At 38.8% G+C, this 24,635-nt stretch overlaps 1 protein-coding gene across 1 annotated transcript in view; it reads right to left on the bottom strand.

Annotated features, from left to right (window-relative positions):
* Nucleotides 1–24,635, bottom strand: part of LOC133559409 (phosphoinositide 3-kinase regulatory subunit 6) — a 76,565-nt gene that overhangs the window by 50,453 nt on the left and 1,477 nt on the right. The gene's annotated exons all lie outside the window — the stretch shown is intronic.

The raw sequence follows: 24,635 nt of genomic DNA, 5'->3' as shown, positions 1-24,635 counted from the left end.
AAAGAATCACAACCCTATCATATGATTTCCCATGAAATAGGCAAGACAAAAAGTTTAAAAAAATATTTTCTAAGAAGTTAGGACAGTGTTGGAATTTTTGTAAAAAATAGTCTGAATTTTAACACATTAAAGTCTGAACTTCACAAAAATAACTGTTTTAACGTAGACTGTGTGATTGGCAACACTAAATTGGCCCTAGTGTGTGAATGTGAGTGTGAATGCTGTCTATCTGTGTTGGCCCTGCGATGAGGTGGCGACTTGTCCAGGGTGTACACCGCCTTCCGCCCGATTGTAGCTGAGATAGGCACCAGCGCCCCCCGCGACCCCAAAAGGGAATAAGCGGTAGAAAATGGATGGATGGATGTGTTACAAAGTATGTCGACCTTATAAAACTGCTAAAAACACTGGCTATATAATACATGCATATACCAACACACTCTCATAAATACAGTACTGTACATGCATGCAAAGCTGCAGTATGACCACACACACACCACGCATACACTTGACAGCGTTCACATGCAGGTGGTGACACGTATACAACACTTCCTTTCTTTGAGAATGCGTGGGGAGGTGATGATGACGAGGAGAAACAACAGCTTAAAAATAGATTGCTTACTTTAAAAAGAAAAAAAAATGCCCTTGAGGGCCTGACAATAAGTTTGTCTTCTCTTTTTTTTCTGTGGATGACAAAAAAAAAACCACACACAGACAGTGTTCATGCTTTTCTATGAATAAGAACTGCCCGGAATGTTGTGCATCACTGCACAATGTTATTGTGAGTCACTAATCAGTAATCGCAGTAAAATATGCTCAGGGCTAATAACTCGGACCAGCGGCGACCCTGCAAGTAATGGAATATTATAGGTAAACTGAATCAGTTCCATGAAGAAAATGTTGCCATTATTCATGACGGTCGTCGATTTTCTTCAGAAAATAAGTGCCTTTTTTTTTCTTTACCTATGAGTCGGTCAAAGGGGAAATGCTTTTTTTGGGGGGGAATTTTTCCCATTATTCACAATCCTTACAGTATGTAAGACAAACTATTTTTTTATGCATTCTATCTCCAACCAACTTTTCAGTTTATGTCCACATTATTTTACTATCCAGGTGAGAGGCATGAATTATAAACGAGAATAAACTTTCACGAGCTCCGAGGCTAGACCGCAGCTCACCAACTGATGATGTCATTACAGCAGCATAAGGAAGTTGCCGCTGAATGTAGGTCCCTAACATTAGCGCTGATAATAACAATATTCCTAAAACTTGGTTAATATTCAGGTCACAAAATTTAAACGAAATATTGTTGGAACTTTTTGGATGGCTATTTATTGGGTTTCATATATATCATAATGACATCATAGCTTCCATTGGCTCCGTTGTAAGTAGACCTTTATTCACACATTACAACAAGACATATGTTCTTGTTTCTCATAAGGATTGTTAATTATATAGACAAAAATCCCCAAAAAGGTTGTTCCCCATAAAGACTGAATAGGATTAGGGCAGCAACTAATTTTGAATTTGAAAGACATTTGATTTATATTATGTTGCTTTGACTAGTTGCTGAAAAAAAACGTGATCAAATCCGGACCACATGTAGTGCCCGGAATTTTAAATATGTGGACATAGTTACCGCAAAACCGCTGCAATGGAGAGCACATGAGATGAGTGGTGTGTGTGTGTGTGTGTGTGTGCTGTGATCTGTGGTGCAGTGAACAGCAAATATATTTATTCTTTAACATTTTTATAATGAAACATATGATAAAAGCGGAATTTCAATATTAAAGATGTGTATTTATTAGAAAAAAAGTAATGGAAATCAGAACTTTTTTTTCTTTTAACCATTTTTGTAAAAATGCACGTAAATATGTGTGTATTATCCAATTACTCATTTCATTTAACAAACTAATAAAGTATTCAATTACTAAAATGATTGACAGCTGCCACCCTAAATACGATGAACTCTGCCAGGCAACAAGTAGCATGTGATGTCACCTGAGAAAAATCTGATACATTTTGATGTAAAAATAACTGCAATATGTTTGAGGTCATTATCCAACATGCATTTAAGGTCATTAGATAGGGATGTAAGTATATATATATATATATATATATATATATATATATATATATATATATATATATATATATATATATATATATATATATATATACATATATATATATATACATATATATATATATATATATATATATATATATATATATATATATATATATGTACATACATATATATATATACATATATATATATATACATACATATATATATATACATATATATATACATACATACATATATATACATATATATATATATATATACATACATATACATATATATATACACACACACATACATACATACATATACATACATACATGTATATACATACATATATATATATACATGTACATATATATATATATATACATATATATATAAAAATACATACATACATACAGACACACACACATATATAAAATACATACATACATACACACACATATATATATATATATATTTATATTAGATTGTTGATTACACATTGTTCTTCATATACAAATTATATATACATATATATATATATATATATATATATATATATATATATATCCATCCATCCATTTTCTACCGCTTATTCCCTTTCGGGGTCGCTGGCGCCTATCTCAGCTACAATCGGGCGGAAGGCGGGGTACACCCTGGACAAGTCGCCACTTCATCGCAGGGCCAACACAGATAGACAGACAACATTCTCACTCACATTCACACACTAGGGCCAATTTAGTGTTGCCAATCTACCTATCCCCAGGTGCATGTCTTTGGAAGTGGGAGGAAGCCGGAGTACCCGGAGGGAACCCACGCATTCACGGGGAGAACATGCAAACTCCACACAGAAAGATCCCGAGCCTGGATTTGAACCCAGGACTGCAGGACCTTCGTATTGTGAGGCAGACGCACTAACCCCTCTGCCACCGTGAAGCCCATATATATATATATATATATATATATATATATATATATATATATATATATATATATATATATATATATATACACATAGACAGTTAGATAGATAGATAGATAGATAGATAGATAGATAGATAGATAGATAGATAGATAGATAGATAGATAGTGGATAGATCATCTTCTTCCATTTTAACTAAAGTAAAATCAAAAGAATGGTTTTGTACTTCTAACGTCAAATTGAATGTTGTTCACTTTGCTTCACTTTCGATTTATATGACATCACGCAAGTTCACTTTCCTGTGGTTCGCACCTCAGTCCGTGTTAATAAAGTTGTTAAAAACACATCTGTGTGATGATCACTCTGTCCTAAAAAAGCACAACTTGTAGGTTAAATGCAAACAATTGAATAACTTAGTTGTTTAGACGGCAATGTGTTTGCAAAAGTTTAGATTGGGGTAAGTCGTTTCTCAATGGGGAAAGATGCACGTTTTTCTTGCATTCATGTTAGCATTTAAGCTAGCTAGCAAGTTAGCGATAGTTGGTCCGGGAGTTTAACAAAGTGCAATTAACCGAGTTTTTTGATCAGTTTAATTTAAAATAATACTAATCGTCGGGAATTTAACCGCATTTATCTGTTCCCAGTGTATGGACGCTTTTGTGCCAACAGCAGCGACGCCCAGGACATGGGCGTGGAACTCGTGGGCTGCTGTGGTTATGGCGCCACTCGCGTCTGCCTTCCCGACAGCCGAAAAGGTGGCCGTTCCTTGGTCATCTGACTCGCTGTCTACCCACCGCCGCCACCAGAGTTGTGCCCAATGGTTTCAGGGACACTTGGGCCGACGACCCACCACCAGTTCCCCCCTCCGCCCTCCCTTGTCTCTTGATCTCGTTGTTCTGCTTTCAGTCCTAAGACACCTGGAATATGTCTATAAGGAGGGGAAGGGTGCGGGGGGAGGGGGGGGTGCTGTCATAGCATGGGCTCGAACCCGCTTTTCTCCGGCATCTGGGTCTGCGGCCACCTCAGTTGGCAGCGCGCCGAGACACGCCCCTGCTCGCGTTGGCTGCATCACGCCCACATACCGGCAAGCCTGTGGGCGATCAGCAATCAGCGCACATGTATAAAGACCAGTGGACCAAAGAATCCTTGCCGGAACTTAATCTTCTGTTGGGTACAGTAAGCTGACTACCCAGCTTTATGCTCGCTCGCTCTCTCACTCTCTCTCTCTCTCTCTCTCTCTCTCTCTCTCTGTGTTTGCCCTCCGTGTTTAATTGTTCTTCCTTGTCATCCTCCCCAGCAGTCTGCCTTCGTCCCCGCATTAACGAGCTGTGCATCTCGTCAGCCATAGTTTTCTTCGCATCGATCCTCGACCCTTGCTCCTATGAACTCCTATGCATCGCCATTCGCCCTGACCATCTGCCTGCCCCACGGTCTGCCTTCATGACTTGTTTCTCCTCTCGAGTTACCATGAATTGATTTACGTGGACCCCGACTTAAACAAGTTGAAAAACTTATTCGGGTGTTACCAGTTGTACGGAATATGTACTGTACTGTGCAATCTAGTAATAAAAGTTTCAATCAATCAATCGATCTATCAATCGAGTCAACACTAGGTAAAACACTCAAGTAATTACCCACACCTGGTCTAACACCACACACTCTTGGATTTTGGTCACACTCCATTCTCTAGCCTAGTTTACCATGAGTTGATTAACAAGTTGAAAAACTTATTTGGGTGTTACAATTTAATAAATTCAATAAAAATAAAGTTTATACATATTTAGTATCGTGTATTATTATATATATTTTGCATATATACAATACGACATAGAGCAACATCACCCCCTTGTGGAACTGTGCCGTCACTACTCCCCATTCAATACATAACACCAAAGCACCAAAACACCAGACCACAGGACATGCGCATCCGGAAGTCGAAATAAGCCCAAGCAACGCCCACCCGCAAAAGCCTTAGTGAAATCCAACATCCAGACCCCGACAAGTAGTACATACTAGAAGCCAGTTTAGAATGATAAAAAAAAATAGATAAATAAAAGATAATGAGGAAACGTTTTTATTTGTAAAGTTGAATATTTAAATGTACACTAGACGGAAGGACAAAGTGCAGAAAAATGCAGATTTAATTGTTGCCCACTAGACTATGCCAGTGATTCAGTTCCCAGTCTGTATGTGGTGCCACACATGCATCCATTTGGCCGCCACTCGCCGTACGTGTGGCGTCGGTTAAAGGAGGCCGGGAACAATGCAGCCAAACACAAAACAGGAGCACTCATTTCCGTTCCGGCGCGCTTAAGACGTCTCCGAAAACAGGAAGGAGCTGACAGCAATGTGTGGAAGTGCGTTCGCAGAGTGAAGGAGCAATAGAGCATGTGTGCATTACTGCTTGATTGGAAATCCCCAGATGAGGATAGCCTTTGACTGAGGTATTAGGACAGCTGGGCTTCGGCTCTTTTTACAACACCTGTGTGTGTGTGTCAGTGTGTGTATGTGTGTGAGAACTGGGTCAGTTGTACATTTGGAGAACAATTTAAGCCAGCGCTGCTATTGTGAGAAAAACAACAACATTAAATATATTTATGAGTATTTTTACTGCACACTGCTTGATTTGCATAAGCAAGGGCTACATATTAAGGTACCTCCTTAGTGTACAGTTGAATTATTATGGCACATATTTGTTTATTTAAAGTTAAAGTTAAAAGTCCCAACAATAGTCACACACACAGTGGGTGTGGTGAAATTATCCTCTGCATTGGACCCATCCCCATGTACACCCCCCGGGAGGTGAGGGAAGCAGTGAGTAGCAGTGGTGGCCGCGCTCGGGAATCATTTGGTGATTCAACCCCCAGCTCCAACCCTTGATGCTGAGTGCCAAGCAGGAAGGCAATGGCTCCCATTTTTATAGTTTGGTATGACTCAAGCCAGGGTTTGAACTCACGACCTTCCAGTCTCAGGGCGGACACTCCAACCCAAGGTTAGGGAACCCATGGCTCTTGAGCCAGATCTGGCTCTTTTGATGACTGCATCTGGCTCTCAGATAAATCTTAGCCAACATTGCTTAACACGTAATGAATAATTCCGCTGGTAATCAAAGTGTTAAAAATAACGTTCAAAATATAAAACATTCTCATGCATTTTAATCCATCCATCCGTTTTTCTACCGCACCTGTTCAAAAAGTCGCATTAAGGGTAAGAAGTATTTTATTTATTGTTGGTTAGCTTCAGAATAACAATGTCATCAAAAAGAATAAGAGACCTATTGTATTCTAAAAATGTTGCTCGTACTTAAAAATGTACGCATTTAGTTGTATTCAATATTAAAAAAATATGTTATGGCTCTCACGGAAATACATTTTAAAATATTTGGCTTTCATGGCTCTCTCCGCCAAAAAGGTTCCCGACCCCTGCTTTAACCACTAGGCAGGCCACTGAGCAGGTTTAATAATAATCTTTAATCTTATTTATAGGTTATTGTCGCATGATTATGCAATAATACAATACGGAAAACTCACGTGCTTTAAAGGTTTGATTAAATATGGTTGAGGAAGTCACATTAGTCGCATAATTTTGGTCTTGACCTCTGTTTGTATGATGAGATTATTGTAGATCTTTAAGATGCAACCTTTTAAACACATTTAAATAATAGGTCATTGAGACTGATTTGGTGGATTTAAAGATTCCTTTTTTTATCAATAAATTAAATTGTAAATGGGTAATTGGTGGGTAGATTTTGAAATGTATTGTATTGTATTTTGTATGATGATGTATATTTTAACTGTGGGTCCCTGTCCATAAGCTGTGCGCTTCTAGAGATGACCTTTTTGCAGAACGGAATGTGAAATCAACAAAATAAACAGTAATAAAATAGAAAACTATGTCTGTCTGTAAATAGATAAATAAAAATAGCCTTTTTCATGATTAGGCAAACTGTAGCAATCATAGCTTCGAAGAAAAGTGGCAGTGTTACCACAGCGCTAAAGTACAGCTGTGGCCTTAAATAACAGAATCGTGTGCATAAGTACAGAAAGTCAGACAGAAAAATGTATTCCGGTTAAGGCAATTTTATACTCTCTCAAAAAAAGTACATGCAAAACACATTCGAAATGCAAATGATAGCAAGGAAATGAAAGCTTGCATAACAAGATAAGGAGAATTCACGATAAAAATTGAAATGATTGATGTTTTAAATCTTAAAAATTCAATTTAAAGAACTTAAGTATGTAATGGCTTACTATGCTCACAGTGGAGGGTCGCTGGGTGTGAAGGAATCCAAACACCACGAGATGCACAACAAAATAGCCTGACTGAGATGCAGATCGGGTTGTTAAGGCTGTAGATCCTCAGACACTATGACACAGCTTTTCGACTGGCGTATCCCGGGCACTATTCGGCCCAGGAATGAAATAAGTTCAGTTCAGTTCAAAACATTTTGGAGCAAAATCTGATAAACACTTGAGCGTTCCTGTTGCATAGAGGAACTTGGACCACCGTCAACACATTGGCGGATCCATGTATTGACATTTTAACCTTACTCGCAAACACTTCTGATACAGTAACTATGCCGTTCCTCAAGGTTTTTTTTTTTTTAGCAGATACAATGTCTTCCCAATAATGTGAAGTGAATTATATTTATGTTGCACTTTTTCTCAAGAGATTTAAAGCGGTTTTCTTAGTGAAAGCCATTATCTACATCTTTAAGCGACACTTGGACTCACAAGTGGCACTTGGAGCAGGTGGGTAAAGTGTCTTGCTCAAGGACACAACGGCAGTGACTTGGTTGGCGGAAGCTGTGGACGAACCTGGACCCCTGAAGTTGATGGCACGGCCGCTCTACCAACTGAGCCACCCCGCCCAAATCAAATCAACTTTATTTATAAAGCACATTTAAAATTTACCACAGGGGTAGCCAAAGTGCTGTATAATGGACAGGTTAAAAGATAATACGAGGACCGAGCAAACAACACAACACAAACCGAACATGATAAAAAATAAATAAATAAAACATAAAAACAGGTTCACAGCAGGTGTATAATGGGCCGCCATTGCAGGATGGATATCACTTAGTGTTAAAAGCCAAGGAATAAAAGTATGTTTTTAAGAGAGATTTAAAAACAGGAAGAGAGGAGGCTTGTCTAACACTCAGAGGTAGGTCGTTCCAGAGCTTGGGAGCAGCAGCAGCGAAAGCTCTGTCACCTCTAAGCTTCGGCCTTGTGTCAGGGACCGTCAGTAGCAGCTGATGGGCTGATCTTAGGGATCGAGTGGGGCAGTAAGTAAATCAAGGTGTTGCTGTAGCTTGTTTAAGTCAGATGCAGTCAGTAGTCATTTGTACAACATCTTACTAGTGGTGTTCCTCATGGTTCCATTATAGGTCCTCTCTTTTTCATCATTTGGGCTTTTTAACTGGTGGTCTATGTGTTATTTTTCAAAAAGATTTGACAGATTATGTCATGGAGATGATCTTTGACTAGCTTTTTTGCAGAAAGTGCAGCTCACTCCTGTAACTCTGACAAAATAAATAAGCCAAAATCCAATGTCTAATGAAGAGGACGCTCGTTCTCCAGAATATACAAAATAGGAATAATCCAGGTCCTTAGCTTTCTGGCAATGTGTAGCCCAAAATATTTTTGTTGAGTATTGTATGCAGCATGGAATTGAAATACGGAGAAGTGCATTGTTTAGTGTTGTTATGCCAAGAACATTGAGTGCTTTTAAACACTTGTAAAGATTCTGTGAAAAGATGAACACTTTTTGTAAAGAAACAATTTAATCAAAAGACTATATCATCTGACTGTACCATCAAAGAAACCGTACAAGTCTTAAATAAAGTGTCCAGAAGAACCCTCAAGATAGGGAAGCCTTGGTTCTGTCTGACCTTACCGGGCTTTGGACCCTCCAGGCAGCACAGCAGACAAAGGACACACAGTAAGTGTTGCTTTTGCTTGAGGCATTTGGTCATTTTACGTCCTTAGTGTCTCATATGACAGAATGTTTATTTATTTATTTATTCGCACAATATATACAGTATAAAACAAAACATTGTTAAAATACATAGAGACAAGAAATTAGTAATGAGAAATACGTAGTAAGAAGAACTGCAGGTGAGAAAAGAAACCCAAAAAAGGGCTTATGCAAGGCTCTCACCTAAAGCAGTAAATTAACAAACAAAATTAAACATAAAACATAAAAAATAAGACAACAACAAGTAGGCTACCTTGTGTGGATTGAGACTAGGTGTGTGTGTTTGGGTGAGTGCATGTGAGGAAGTAAGGGGCTACATTATAAGGTAGGAACAAATGGAGAATGTTTATTCACCAGACTGGCCCCTAATCTATGTTTAAAGTTACTGAGTGAAGATGAGGAGTTTGCAATACATAGGTGAGGATTCCAGAGTAAAGAACCTCTGTGTTTAATGGAAAATTGGCTAAAAGCAATACGGCCAAAGACAGAACGGAGATTATCAGTTTGTCTGGTATTATGATTATGAAATTGCGAATTGGTTTTAAAATAATCTTTGAACGATGTAGGAAGTGTATTAGGGAAGTAAGTATATTTATAGATAAAAGGAGAGGACTGAACTGTGTTGATATCTTAAATAGATAGTGCATTTAGTTTCCTAAACCACAGGAGCAGATGGTGTTAAATAGTTAGAGGAGGTAGCTATTCTTAAAAATGTATTTTGTACAATGAATCATTTGTGTAAATGTGATGGATATGTACTAGCCCAAACAATATTGCAATAGATAAGATATGGATGAATTAAACTGTAATAAAGAGTTTAAGGCATACTGAATGAGATTTTCTTATTCAAACGGGGATAGCAGGTCCATTCTATGTGTCATATTTGATCATTTTGCGATATTGCCATATTTTTGCTGAAAGGATTTAGTAGAGAACATCGACGATAAAGTTCGAAACTTTTGGTCGCTAATAAAAAAGCCTTGCCTTTACCTGAAGTAGCAGACTATGTGCGCGTGACATCACTGGTTGTAGGGCTCCCCTCATCCTCACATTGTTTATAATGTGAGCCTCTAGCAGAAAGAGCTATTCCGACCGAGAAAGCGACAATTTCCCCATTAATTTGAGCGAGGATGAAAGATTTGTGGATGAGGATTTTGAGAGTAAAAGACTAGAAAAAAAAGGTTAAAAAAAAAAAAAAGGCGGTTGCAGATGTTATTACACATATTTACTATGATAATTCTGGAAAATCCCTTATATGCCCATTGTGTTAATGTTTTAGTGAGATTAAATAGTAACTAAAGTCGGAGGAGTATGGCCACGAGTATGTGTGTTGACCCAGTGTCTCTGAGGCAAGTCACGCTGCTGGAAGCTCCGCTGATGTCACCGATGTCGCCGGTAAGAGCAAACTTATTACCACAATTTTCTCACCAAAAACTGCCGGTTGACATTTGGTCGGGATCCTTGTTCGCTTGACCGCTCTGATCCATAGTAAAGCTTCGCCTTCCGGAATTTTAAACAAGGAAACACCGACTGTGTTTGTGTGGCTAAAGGCTAAAAGCTCCCACCTCTATCTTTCTACTTTAACTTCTCCATTATTAATTGAACAAATTGCAAAAGATTCAGCAACACAGATGTCCAGAATACTCTTTAATTATGCGATTAAAGCAGGCTACTTATAGCTTGGATCAGGCTGGAAAATAATGTCCGCTACAACCCGAGACGTCAAACGCACGCGTCATCATACGAGTCATCATACCGCAACGTTTTCAACACGACACTTCGCGGGAAATTTACAATTGCAATTTAGTAAACTAAAAAGAACGTATTGGCATGTGTTGTAATGTTAATATTTCATCATTGATATATAAACTATCAGACTGCGAGGTCGGTAGTAGTAGGTTTCAGTAGGCCTTTAACGTGGGGAGACTGGTGCACAGACAGGCACCACACGATCCTTGACTGATCCGGGTCAGGGTCCAGTGGCTTGGAGTCCAAGACGACTGGGGACCCTTTTCTTCTGGGTTTCCGTAGGCCTTTAAGAGGCATGCCTGATGAACAAACCCCTGATTCTTCTGATGATCCCAAGAGTTCTTGACTCTTTGTTGGTTACTTATGTCTTCTGACCATGGCAATTGTTCATCGACTAGGACAGTGGTTCTCAACCTTTTTTCAGTGATGTACCCCCTGTGAACATTTTTTTAATTGAAGTAGCCCCTAATCAGAGCAAAGCATTCTTGGTTGAAAAAAAGAGATAAAGAAGTAAAATACAGCACTATGTCATTAGTTTCTGGTTTATTAAATGCAACAGTGCAAAATATTGCTCACAAATAGGTCTTTCTTGAACTATTTGGTAAAAAAAGATATAAAAGTAACTAAAAACTTGTTGAAAAATAAACAAGTGATTCAATTATAAATAAAGATTTCTACACAGTGAAGTAATCACCAACTTAAAGTGCCCTCTTTGGGGATTGTAATAGAGATTCATCTGGATTTATGAACTTAAATCTAAACATTTCTTCACAAAAAAATAATATTTTAAACATAAACAATATTTATGGAACTTGTCCACAAAAAATCTAGCTGTCAACACTGGATATTGCATATTTGCATTTGTTTTCACAGTTTATGAACTTACATTCATATTTTCTTGAAGTATTATTCAATAAATATATTTATGAAGGAATTTTGAATTGTTTTTTTTTTAAATCTCACGTACCCCTTGGCATACCTTCAAGTACCCCCCGGGGTACGCGTACCCTCATTTCAGAGCCACTGGACTAGGATACCTAGAAATTTCGTAGATGAAACTTGACTAATTTCGATTCCTCCAAAAGAAATCTTTGCACTCTGTTTACGGAATGTTTTTTTTTTTTCTTGCAAACACAATAAAGTTGGATTTTTTTTACATTTAGTGATAGTCTATTAACAAGACACGCATCAGATAGCACGGCTATACTAGTATTAGCTTCCCTAACAAGGTTTTCAAATTTCTTGTGAGTTGGGATCACATTTGTATCATCAGCAAACAGATTGGGTGTGAAGGATGAAGATACATCAGCTAGGTCATTGATGTAAATGAGAAATAATAAAGATCCAAGTATACTGTATAACCACGGGGAACTCCACATGACATCTTAAGTTGGGATGAAAAACAACCGTTGACATACACATATTGCTCACGGTTAAACAAATAACTAGGCAGCCATTTAAAAGTAATATTTTGATCAAGTAAAATTGTATAAATAACAGTATCAAAAGCTTTGGAAAGATCAAGGAATATGCCAAGAGAAAATCTTTCAGGGCAGTATAGATAATCTCAACCAATTGAACAAGAACCATAATAGTGGAGTGATTGTTCCGAAAACAATACTGGTGTTCATAGAGGATATTGTGTTAATTTAAGTGGTGCACCATTGTTTTATAAACCAGTTTTTCCAATATTTTAGAGAAGCATAGTAACACTGATTTTGGCCGATAATTATTAAAAAGTCTTGGATCTCTGGATTCGGCTATTTTTAAATCTGAAGGAACCTCCCTGGATTGCAGGGATAGGTTAAATAAATGGGTTGTACTTGTATAGCGCTTTTCTACCTTCAAGGTACTCAAAGCGCTTTGACACTACTTTCATATTTACCCATTCACACACACATTCACACACTGATGGAGGGAGCTGCCATGCAAGGCGCCAACCAGCACCCATCAGGAGCAAGGGTGAAGTGTCTTGCTCAGGACACAACGGACGTGACGAGGTTGGTACTAGGTGGGATTTGAACCAGGGCCCCTCGGGTTGCGCACGGCCACTCTCCCACTGCGCCACGCCGTCCCCCTAAATATGTGTTTAAAGGGATTTAATAATAATGGAGGAAACTGATTTAATTAAGGACACCTGCACACTCCTGACTGAGTTATTGATGCGTTTGTTAGGTTTGCAGCAGTTTTAAAGATGGCTTCCGCTATTCTGCTTAAGATATCTGCTTATATCTTAAAGGGGAACATTATCACCAGACCTATGTAAGGGTCAATATATACCTTGATGGTGCAGAAAAAAGACCATATATTTTTTTAACCGATTTCCGAACTCTAAATGGGTGAATTTTGGCGAATTAAACGCCTTTCTATTTATCGCTCTGGAGGCGATGACGTCAGAATGTGACGTCGCCGAGGTAATACAGCCGCCATTTTAATTTTCAACACATTGTAAACATTGGGTCTCAGCTCTGTTATTTTTGTTTTTTTCTACTATTTTTTGGAACCTTGGAGACATCATGCCTCGTCGGTGTGTTGTCGGAGGGTGTAACAACACTAACAGGGAGGGATTCAAGTTGCACCAGTGGCTCGAAGATGCGAAAGTGTCTGCCGCCAGACCCCCATTGAATGTACCAAAGTGTCTCCACATTTTACCGGCAATGACAGACATGGCACAGAGATGTATGGATAACCTGCAGATGCATTTGCAACGATAAAGTCAACTAAATCACAAAGGTGAGTTTTGTTGATGTTGTTGACTTCTGTGCTAATCAGACATATTTGGTCACGGCGTGACTGCCAGCTAATCGATGTTAACATGCTACGCTAATCGACGCTAACATGCTATTTACCGACGGTGCTAAAGCAGACATGGCACAGAGAAGTATAGATAACCTGCAGATGCATTTGCAACTATAATACGTTTCCCTCCACCCACATTTAATGCGAAAAAAATACTTACCAATCGACGGATTTAAGTTTCTCCAGTGTCACCAGATGCGAAAGTCCTGATTGTTTGGTCCGCACATTTTAATGGCGATGCTAACGCAGCTATTCGGCCATGCTATGGCTATGTATAGCGTCAATAGCTATTCGCTCAATAGCTTCAGTTTCTTCTTCAATACTTTCATACTCCAACCATCCGTTTCAATACATGCGTAATCTGTTGAATCACTTAAACCGCTGAAATCCGAGTCTGAATCCGAGCTAATGTCGCTATATCTTGCTGTGGTATTCGCCATTGTTTGTTTACATTGGCAGCACTGTGTGACGTCACAGGGAAATGGATAGTCGCATCGCAAATAGCGAAAATCAAGCACTTTAAAGCTTTTTTTAGGGATATTCCGAGACCGGTAAAATTTTGAAAAAAAATAAAAAAAATACAACAAGCCACTGGGAATTGATTTTTATTGTTTTTAACCCTTCTGAAATTGTAATAATGTTCCCCTTTAAGAATAGAAATTAATTCCAATACCTATGTTTCATTAGTATCTTCAAACTGTAAGAGGGTAGTGAAATTTCCCATAATGTAATCTAGATGATTGCTATAGAGTTTCCCCATATCCTTTGACAGTGATTAACCCACAAGAAATTTTTAAATTAATTTAATAAAACAACAGGGTCCGTACCATCTTGACATATACAGTACTCTTGCTTTCAGCTTTGTTTCGTTGTGTCAAGAACTATAATTTTGGTTTCCCAGGCATAGCCTCCGACAACATCACACTAAATACTGTATGTATCAATTATTTTAGTAGTAGTTGAGTGGTATAATGGTCGTCTCTCAACATGAAGGTTGTAGGTTTGATTCTTAGTCCCACTGTGACCAATTCAAGATACCAGTTGCTCCTGGTGCTGTCTTAAGTAGCTAAATGTGGTAATAGTGTCAAAGCACCTTCAAGCTAGAAAAACGCTACACAAGTAAAATCCATTTACCGTTTTAGAACACATTTGAGTCATAGTTCTATAATTAGGCCAAATGTTGCCCAGGAGTTAACAAAGGACTGAGCAGTCTTTGTACATAGAAAGGAGACTATGATCATGTGATGTTGTACCCAGTGAGAAACAGAAATGAACCCAGTGTGTGAGGGTTTATTTGGTTCACCGCAGCCTCACCTGTCGCACCAGCCCGATTGTACCAACTAATTTCTCTTTCCAGAAAGAAAACCATAAAGTGTACTGTAGTACAAATGCAACATTCATAAACATTCATAACAACCCATCGTCCCTCCACTTGTCTGCCCCCATGTGGGCAAGCTTAGGCCTCTATATGGTGCCTTAGCACGTGCTCACACCAAGCAATTTGTATTGCGCCTGGGCACATGTGGCACCAACCGTTCATTGGATTCGTATGATTCTGCAGTCTTAAACAGTACACATTCCTAGCAACAGTATGGTTTGAAGAAGTGAACCTGGACAGAGCTCAATTTCTCAGGCACAAATATCCAACCTGTACTAGAAACACCTTCCATAATACAAAAAGACCTCAAATAATCCACATAGTCACAACAATGCACACACATAGGCGTAGAGTATGGTAGAAATGTCCTAGGACTGTATTTGTGTGTACAGAGATCTTGGATGTTATTCCTGGAACCATTCATCCTGTCCCTGGCAAAACTGTTGCTTTTACTTTCCACAACTTTCAAGCTCTACTTTTAGCTCTTGGTATTTTTACTTTATGTTGTGTCCATTCCTCTTGAATTTCTGTCGCTCAGTCACGACTACCTTCTTGTGATCTTGGTCCTCCAAACCTTGGAATTTCAAGCCCATACTCCACACAGATGATTCCATACACAACACTGGATTCACTTTAGTTCATCAGTAGGTGACATTTTCTTCATTTAATTTTGGATCTTTGTTGTTTAGACCAGGAGATCGACCTCACACCTGCCCTTGGACCACGACGCCTCACTCCTGCCCCTGACCTCCTGCCTGTCCCTGGATCTCAGAGCCTGCCTTGCCCTTTCTGGACTTCCGCACCGATCTCAACACGCACCTTCAACACCACCTGGTAACACTCCTCATATACTTACAACACATAGTCACACCGTATACGTTTGGGTTAGTCACACACTTCATATATATTTACATATTTCAATAAACACGCAGTAAGCTAACAACGTCCTTGCCTCCATGCCGTCTCCTTCTCCCACTGTACCGTTACAGTATGTTCTGGCCATGGGAGAACCAGACGGCAGTGACAAATCGAGACTCACGCCCTCGACTCGAGTTACATTTGGGACAAAGTATAATCACGGTTTCCCGCAGCGCTTTCTTATTAAGGCGGCCGCCTTAACAACAAAGAGACTAAAGTCTTAACGAAAAAAACAAAGTCTTAACAAGCTGCTCTGCTTAGTTCTGCATCTGCCTCTGTCAGTATGTCTCTCCAGCACCCAGCCTTGTCCCACCCACAGAACCATCTGATTGGTTACACGCAGAGCGGTAACAGCCAATCAGCAGTGTGTATTCAGAGCGCACGTAACAGCCAATCAGCAGTGCGTATTCAGAGCGCACGTAACAGCCAATCAGCAGTGCGTATTCAGAGCACACGTAACAGCCAATCAGCAGCGCGTATTCAGAGCGCATGTAACGTGGAGCGAGCAGAAAGGTGTTTTTAGCAGGTAAGGCAGCGGACTCTCCCCAAATGATCATAAACACCACCCCGTCAACTACTATAAACATCACTATGAGCCCGTTGACGTTCTGGAAACAAGCGGCAGCTCAGCTCGCTCGCAGTCTTTGAGATAAAGGCTACTTAGCTATTAGCTTAACGTTAGCTCACTGTGCCGTGGGTGTGTGGGTGCATGCGTGTATGTGTGCGTCTGTTACGGACAGCAAAGCCTTGTCTGTCTGAGAGAAAGACAAGCAATATTGACTTACAGAAAAACTAAGTTATTTCACTTTACTTTTTTCTGTGTTGAAAGAGCAAAAAAGGACATTATTTTAAACGAAGAGTTTCTGTCTCTGATAGTTGATATAATAATGTAACTGCATCATAAAGCCTACATCAGGGGTCACCAACCTTTTTGAAACCAAGAGCTACTTCTTGGGTACTGATTAATGCGAGGGCTACCAGTTTGATACACACTTACATTGCCAGAAATGTACCTTTAATAAATACATTTGTATATAAAAAAAAATGGGTATTTCTGTCTGTCATTCCGTTGTACATTTTTTTTCTTCTACGGAAGGTTTTTTGTAGAGAATAAATTATGAAAAAAAACATCAAATGTAACGGTTTACAAGAGGAGAAAACACGAAAAAAAAATAAAAAAAGTTTTTTAAACATATTTGATCTTCAATTTCGACTCTTTAAAATTCAAAATTCAACCGTAAAAAATGAAGAGAAAAACTAGTTAATTCGAATATTTCTGAAAAAATAAATAAAATAATTTATGTAACATCATAAGTAATTTTTCCTGATTAAGATTAATTTTAGAATTTTGATGACATGTTTTAAATAGGTTAAAATCCAATATATAACAAACTGGACCAAGCTATATTTCTAACAAAGACAAATCATTATTTCTTCTAGATTTTCTAGAACAAAAATTTTAAAAGAAATTCAAAAGACTTTGAAATAAGATTTAAATTTGATTCTACAGATTTTCTAGATTTGCCAGAATATTTTTTTGAATTTTAATCATAATAAGTTTGAAGAAATATTTCACAAATATTCTTCATCGAAAAAACAGAAGCTAAAATGAAGAATAAATTAAAATGTACTTATTATTCTTTACAAAAAAAAAAAAAACTTGAACATTGATTTGAACTGTCAGGAAAGAAGAGGAAGGAATTTAAAAGGTAAAAAGGTATATGTGTTTAAAAATCCTAAAATCCTTTTTAAGGTTGTTTTTTTTTTCTCTAAAATTGTCTTTCTGAAGTTATAAGAAGCAAAGTAAAAAAATAAATGAATTTATTTAAACAAGTGAAGACCAAGTCTTTAAAATATTTTCTTGAATTTTCAAATTCTATTTGAGTTTTGTCTCTCTTAGAATTAAAAATGTTGAGCAAAGCGAGACCAGCTTGCGAGTAAATAAATACAATTTAAAAAATAGAGGCAGCTCACTGGTAAGTCCTGCTATTTGAGCTATTTTTAAAAAAGGCCAACGGGCTACTCAATCTGGTCCTTAAGGGCTAACTGGTGCCTGTGGGCACCGCGTTGGTGACCCCTGATCTACATGAACTCCATGGTGTTCAGGGATGAGTAGTCTCTCCTATTGCTATTGTACTATTTTTTCAACTATAGTTACATTAAATTATTAGTAACATATTTACTAATAATGAATGTTGATAAAAATATAACATTTGATAAAAATATAACATTTACATAATAAAAATCAACTACAGCCTTCCCAAATACTGTAATAAATTAAGCAGAGACCCCAAAAGGGGCAAGCGGTAGGAAATGGATGGATGGGTTGATGGAGTTGAGCATGTGTCAGCATGTGGCCCCGCTTTTAACGATTTTTTTCAAACGCTTATTGCAAACGCTTACTTACAGTAAGTCATTAATTTGACTTTATAAGTCATTATTTTAGTATCTCAGGTAGCTAGAACTGTTTTGTTTTTACTTTACGGAAAAAATATTGAGATATATACCGTATATTGCCATTCAGCAAATGGAGCGGGAAACACAACCAAAAGTTGTAGGCTTCTTCACGTGACGAAGCCGGCCTACGTCACCACAGTCTGTAGTTTATTGCCCCCCCAGGCTGTTGTGGCAGCGACGAGGTGGAGACGTGTTGGCGACAGGCAGAGTTACACCGATCGTTAAACCCACCAACCCCCTTCCCCGGTCCCATCCCCTGGAGAGTCACCACCTTAACTAACAAATTTTCTGGGGGAAAAACTGATCATGCAAGTGAGTGGTGAACATACCAGGGCTATTTCTTCTTGTCAGAGAAGGAGCTCTGCTAATGATATCGGAGTCAAAATTATGTGGTGGAAGATAAGTTCGCTAATTTATTATTATTTATATTGTAAATAGAATAACCCGGATATTAGGGCCTCTCCTTAAACTTATTTTCAGGAGCGTTTTTTCTGCACACCTCAGACTATGTGTGTACTCTCCCACCATATTAATTTAATGCATGCCTTTGACATAACCAAAGTGAGCTGAACTGGTTAGGTTGTTTTTTTTCTTCATTTTTCTTAAGATGCTGCACCTAAAGACTATTGCCCGTCTAACACTATGTGCTATAGCAATGGTTCATACTTGAGGGTATGACAAGGGGTGAGTGAAATTTTTTTTAAATATTCTAAAAATAGCCACAATTCAAAAAACCTTTATAAATATATTTATTGAATAATACTTCAACAAAATATGAATGTAAGTTCAGAAACTGGAAGAAAAAAAATGCAACAATACAATATTCAGTGTTGACAGCTAGATTTTTTGTGGACATGTTCCATAAATATTGATGTTAAAGATTTGGGGTTTTTTTGTGAAGAAATGTTTAGAATTGGGGCTTCACGGTGTCAGAGGGGTTAGTGCGTCTGCCTCACAATACGAAGGTCCTGCAGTCTTGGGTTCAATCCCAGGCTCGGGATCTTTCTGTATGGAGTTTGCATGTTCTCCCCGTGAATGTGTGGGTTCCCTTCGGGTACTCCGGCTTCCTCCCACTTCCAAAGACATGCATCTAGGGATAGGTTGATTGGCAACACTAAATTGGCCCTAGTGTGTGAATGTGAGTGTGAATGTTGTCTGTCTATCTGTGTTGGCCCTCCGATGAAGTGGCTACTTGTCCAGGGTGTACCCCGCCTTCCGCCCGATTGTAGCTGAGATAGGCGCCAGCACCCCCCGCGACCCCAAAAAGGGAATAAGCGGTAGAAAATGGATGGATGTTTAGAATTAGGTTCATGAATCCAGATGGATCTTTATTACAATCCCCAAAGAAGGCACTTTAAGTTGATGATTATTTCTATGTATAGAAATCTTTATTTATAATTGAATCACTTGTTTATTCCTCAACAAGTTTTTAGTTACTTTTATATCTTTTTTTCCAAATAGTTCAAGAAAGACCACTACAAATGAGCAATATTTTGCACTGTTATACAATTTAATAAACCAGAAACTGATGACATAGTGCTGTATTTTACTTCTTTATCTCTTTTTCATCCATCCATCCATTTCCTACCGCTTATTCCCTTTTGGGGTCGCTGGCGCCTATCTCAGCTACAATCGGGCGGAAGGCGGTGTACACCCTGGACAAGTCGCCACCTCATCGCAGGGCTTTTTCAACCAAAAGTGCTTTGCTCTGATTAGGGGGTACTTGAATTAAAAAAATGTTCACAGGGGGTACATCACTGAAAAAAAGTTGAGAACCACTGTGCTATAGTGTCTCCGTTGTTTTTTATTCATCATGTGAAGCTGTACTCCATCTTTTATGGACAACCTGAACATGTAATTCATTGCAAGAGCCCGAGGGTTTGCATAAAATAATATGATATTAGCACGATTGATAACACTGACCTTATTGTGTCCCACTATTGTGCCAGAGGGGCCCTAGTCAGCAGGAGACATTACTTGTCGGATTCGGATCAAGATAAAAGCGCTTTAACTGGCCGTGGACTAGTGTTAGGGTCTTTATCGAGATAAAAAATGTTCGTAAAAAAACGGGCAAATAAACAAGAGTAGAAGCTACTCGGCGACCCCCCTTAGGGCTAACAAGGTAGCAGCAGGAAGTTGGACAATAAACCAAGGGAGGAGGAGGAAATACAGCTGTGCTTTTAGATTGTAACAGACACAACAGAGCATGAGGTGGAGGCTTCAATCATATTAGGCACGCTTATCAAAAGTGCCCTATTATCTCAGGAGGTAAAAAACATAAACAAGCATCCTTCTGGGGTATCCCGATTTAAAATAATTTAAAAAGAAGGAATACACTTCTGTCCAGTGTAATGCACACCATATTGATAATTATTGTGACTTTCTCTACCTTTTTATGTATGCTCATAAGCTGTACATATACGAGTATAACTCATTGTACCTCTAATATGGCATTTGTGTAAATAATGAGCAATAAAGAACACATACATAGGGGAACAGTCCTTGTAAGTGAAGATGAAGACTGGCGATTCGGGAGCCAAATCCGGCCGTACCGGTCCCCGAGTTCAGTTCACAACATGGGAGACAAACATTTTTGCAGTAAATTCCTAAAACACTCAAGTGCTCCTGTTGCATAGATGATCTTGGACTACTGTAAACCATTGCATTGACTATTTTAGCAACAGAACAGAACAAAATCTTCAGCTCTCTCTGGATCGGTTTGCAGCCAAGTGTGAAACGACTGGGATGGGAATCAGCACCTCCAAGTCCGAGTCCATGGTTCTCGCCCGGAAAAGGGTGAAGTGCCATCTCCGGGTTGGGGGAAAGACTTTGCCCCAAGTGGAGGAGTTCATGTACTTCGGAGTCTTGTTCACGAGTGAAGGAAGAGTGAATCGTGAGATGGACAGCTGGATCGGTGGGGCGTCTTTAGTAATGCGGAGCTAAGCCGGAGGGCAAAGCTCTCAATTTACCGGTCGATCTCCGTTCCCATCCTCACTTATGGTTAAACGCTTTGGGTTTTGACCGAAAGGACAAGATCACGGGTACAAGCAGCCAAAATGAGTTTTGTCCGCCGGGTGGCGGGGCTCTCCCGTAGAGATAGGTTGAGATGCTCTGTCATTCAGGGGGAGCTTAAAGTAAAGCCGCTGCTACTCCACATCGAGAGGAGCCAGATGAGGTGGTTTGGGGATCTGGTCAGTATGCCACCTGAATGCCTCCCTAGGGATGTGTTAAATGGTAAAAATGATCGTACTTGTTTAGCGCATTTCTACCCCTTTATAAGGAGCCCAAAGCGCTTTGACAGTATTTCCACATTCACACACACATTCACACACTGATGGTGGAAGCTGCCATGCAAGGCGCTAACCAGGACCCATCAAGAGCAAGGGTGAAGTGTCTTGCTCAAGGACACAACAGACATGACTAGGGTGGTAGAAGGTGGGGAATGAACCAGCAACCCTCAGATTGCTGGCACGGCCACTCTAACAACTTCGCCACACGCCCGACCGGTAGGAGGCCACAGGGAAGACCTAAGACACTTTGGGAAGACTATGTCTCCCGGCTGGCCTGGTAACGCCTTGGGATCCCCCAGGACGAGCTGGACAAAGTGGCTGGGGAAAGGAAAGTCTGGACTTCTTTACTTAGGCTGCTTTTCCCGAGACCCGAGCTCGGATAAGCGGAAGAAGATGGATGGATGGATGGATGAACATATAACACAGGGGTCCAAACATGTGACTTACGTAACTGAGGAGTTCTTCAAGGCACCTCTTTTTTGGTAGTTACATATTTTTTAACTAAGGTGTTGCTGTCGCTTGTTTATTCCAGATGCAGTCAGAAGCAATTTGTTCAACTTCTTTAGTTATAATAATAGTGTTCCTCAAGGATTCGTTTTAGATCCTCCCTTTTTTCTTCATGTGGGTTAATCAACTGGTGGCCGCAAGCGAGTTCAGATAAAAATCTTCTGCGTGACACATTTTTGCAGCAGATTCCTAAAAAGATTAGAGTGCTGTCTTAGAAATTATCTTTGAATAGGTTGTTTGCAGAAAATCCTTAAAAATAGTAGAGTTCTCCTGTAACTCTGACAAAATAAATAGACGAAAATCAACTATCTACATTAATAAAAAAAAATTAGAATGCGGGGGCCACTTTGACATTAAAAATACTAAAACCAATACATTATACTGTAGGTCACCAACCTTTTGGAAGACAAGAGCTACTTCTTGGGTACTGATTAATGCAAAGGGCTACCAGTTTGATACACACTTAAATAAATTGCCAGAAATAGCCAATTTGCTCAATTTACCTTCAATAAATAAATCTATATATATATAAAAAAAAATTGTATTTCTGTCTGTCATTCTGTCGTACATTTTTTTCCCTTTTACGGAAGATTTTTGGAGGGAATAAATGATGAAAAAAACACTTAATTGAACGGTTTAAAAGAGGAAAAAACACAAAAAAAATAAAAATAAAATTTTGAAACATAGTTCATCTTCAATTTTGACTCTTTAAAATTCAAAATTCAACCGAAAAAAAATCATACAAAAACGAGCTAATTCGAATCTTTTTGAAAAAAATAAAAAAATAATTTATGGAACATCATTAGTAATTTTTCCTGATTAAGATTAATTTTAGAATTTTGATGACATGTTTTGAATAGGTTAAAATCCAATCTGCACTTTGTTAGAATTTTTAACAAATTGGACCAAGCTATATTTCTAACAAAGACAAATCATTATTTCTTCTAGATTTTCCGGAACAAAAATTTTAAAAGAAATTCAAAAGACTTTGAAATAAGATTTAAATTTGATTCTACAGATTTTCTAGATTTGCCAGAATATTTTTTGGGAATTTTAATCATAATAAGTTTGAAGGAATATTTCACAAATATTCTTCGTCGAAAAAACAGAAGCTAAAATGAAGAATTAAATTCAAATGTACTTATTATTCTTTACAAAAAAAAATACTTGAACATTAATTTAAATTGTCAGGAAAAAAGAGGAAGGAATTTAAAAGGTAAAAAAGTATATGTGTTTAAAAATCCTAAAATCATTTTTAAGGTTGTATTTTTTCTCTAAAATTGTCTTTCTGAAAGTTATAAGAAGCAAAGTAAAAAAATAAATGAATTTATTTAAACAAGTGAAGACCAAGTCTTTAAAATATATTTTCTTGGATTTTCAAATTCTATTCGAGTTTTGTCTCTCTTAGAATTAAACATGTCAAGCAAAGCGAGACCAGCTTGCTAGAAAATAAATACAATTTGAAAAATAGAGGCAGCTCACTGGTAAGTGCCGCTATTTGAGCTATTTTTAGAACAGGCCAGCAGGCTACTCATCTGGTCCTTACGGGCTACCTGGTGCCCACGGGCACGGCGTTGGTGACCCCTGCAGTAGGTCAATCAATGTATGCTAAAATATCTGAACACAACATCTACATCTTAGCTTTGTGTTAACAGTAAGGAAATATATTCGACTTAATCTTGCCCTAAATTGACCATTTTAAGCATAAAAATGGCTACATGAACTATAAATACATTACTATAATAGTAGTATAGGGGCGGTATAGCTCGGTTGGTAGAGTGGCCGTGCCAGCAACTTGGGGGTTGCAAGTTCGATTCCCACTTCCGCCATCTTAGTCACTGCCATTGTGTCCTTGGGCAAGACACTTTACCCACCTGCTCCCAGTGCCACCCACACTGGTTTAAATGTAACTTAGATATTGGGTTTCACTATGTAAAGCGCTTTGAGTCACTAGAGAAAAGCGCTATATAAAAATAATTCACTTCACACTTCACTAGTATTGGCCACTACGCGAGATCAAAACAATCAGAAAATTAGCATGTTAACATTTTTAGCCAATATCGTAACTGAACGCCTCAGACGCAACAAACTTTGTATTTGACACATGCTAATTGTTAGCATGCTAGCATGCCAACATTAGTGCGCTAACTTCTTAAACAAAGTTTGCAGCCGACCGCCAGAAATTGATATAACTTGACACATGCTAACTGTTAGCATGCTAATATTAACTTGCAAATCCATCCATCCATTTATCCATTTTCTACCGCTTATCCCTTTCGGGATCGCGGGGGGGGGTGCCGGAGAGGTCGGGCAAGTCCCTGGACTTGTCCCTGGACAAACAGCAGTAAACTCAAAATAAGTCACGGCGTGATGTGACAGGTGACAGTACACCTACTTTGAGACAAGAGCTATAGTGATGCATGCTTGTAATTGCGAGATCCACTTCTGGGGCAGCACGGTGGCACTAGAGTTAGTGCAAGTGCCTCACAATACAAAGGTCCTGAGTAGTCCTGAGTTCAATCCCGGACTCGGGATCTTTTGTGTGGGTTCTGCATGGGTTCCCTCCAG

This window comes from Nerophis ophidion, linkage group LG01, assembly GCF_033978795.1.
Source record: "Nerophis ophidion isolate RoL-2023_Sa linkage group LG01, RoL_Noph_v1.0, whole genome shotgun sequence".
In the NCBI taxonomy this organism is placed as follows: Eukaryota; Metazoa; Chordata; class Actinopteri; order Syngnathiformes; family Syngnathidae; genus Nerophis; species Nerophis ophidion.
The sequence above is the reverse complement of the archived record's forward strand: the minus strand, read 5'-3'. Positions and strand labels throughout refer to the sequence as shown.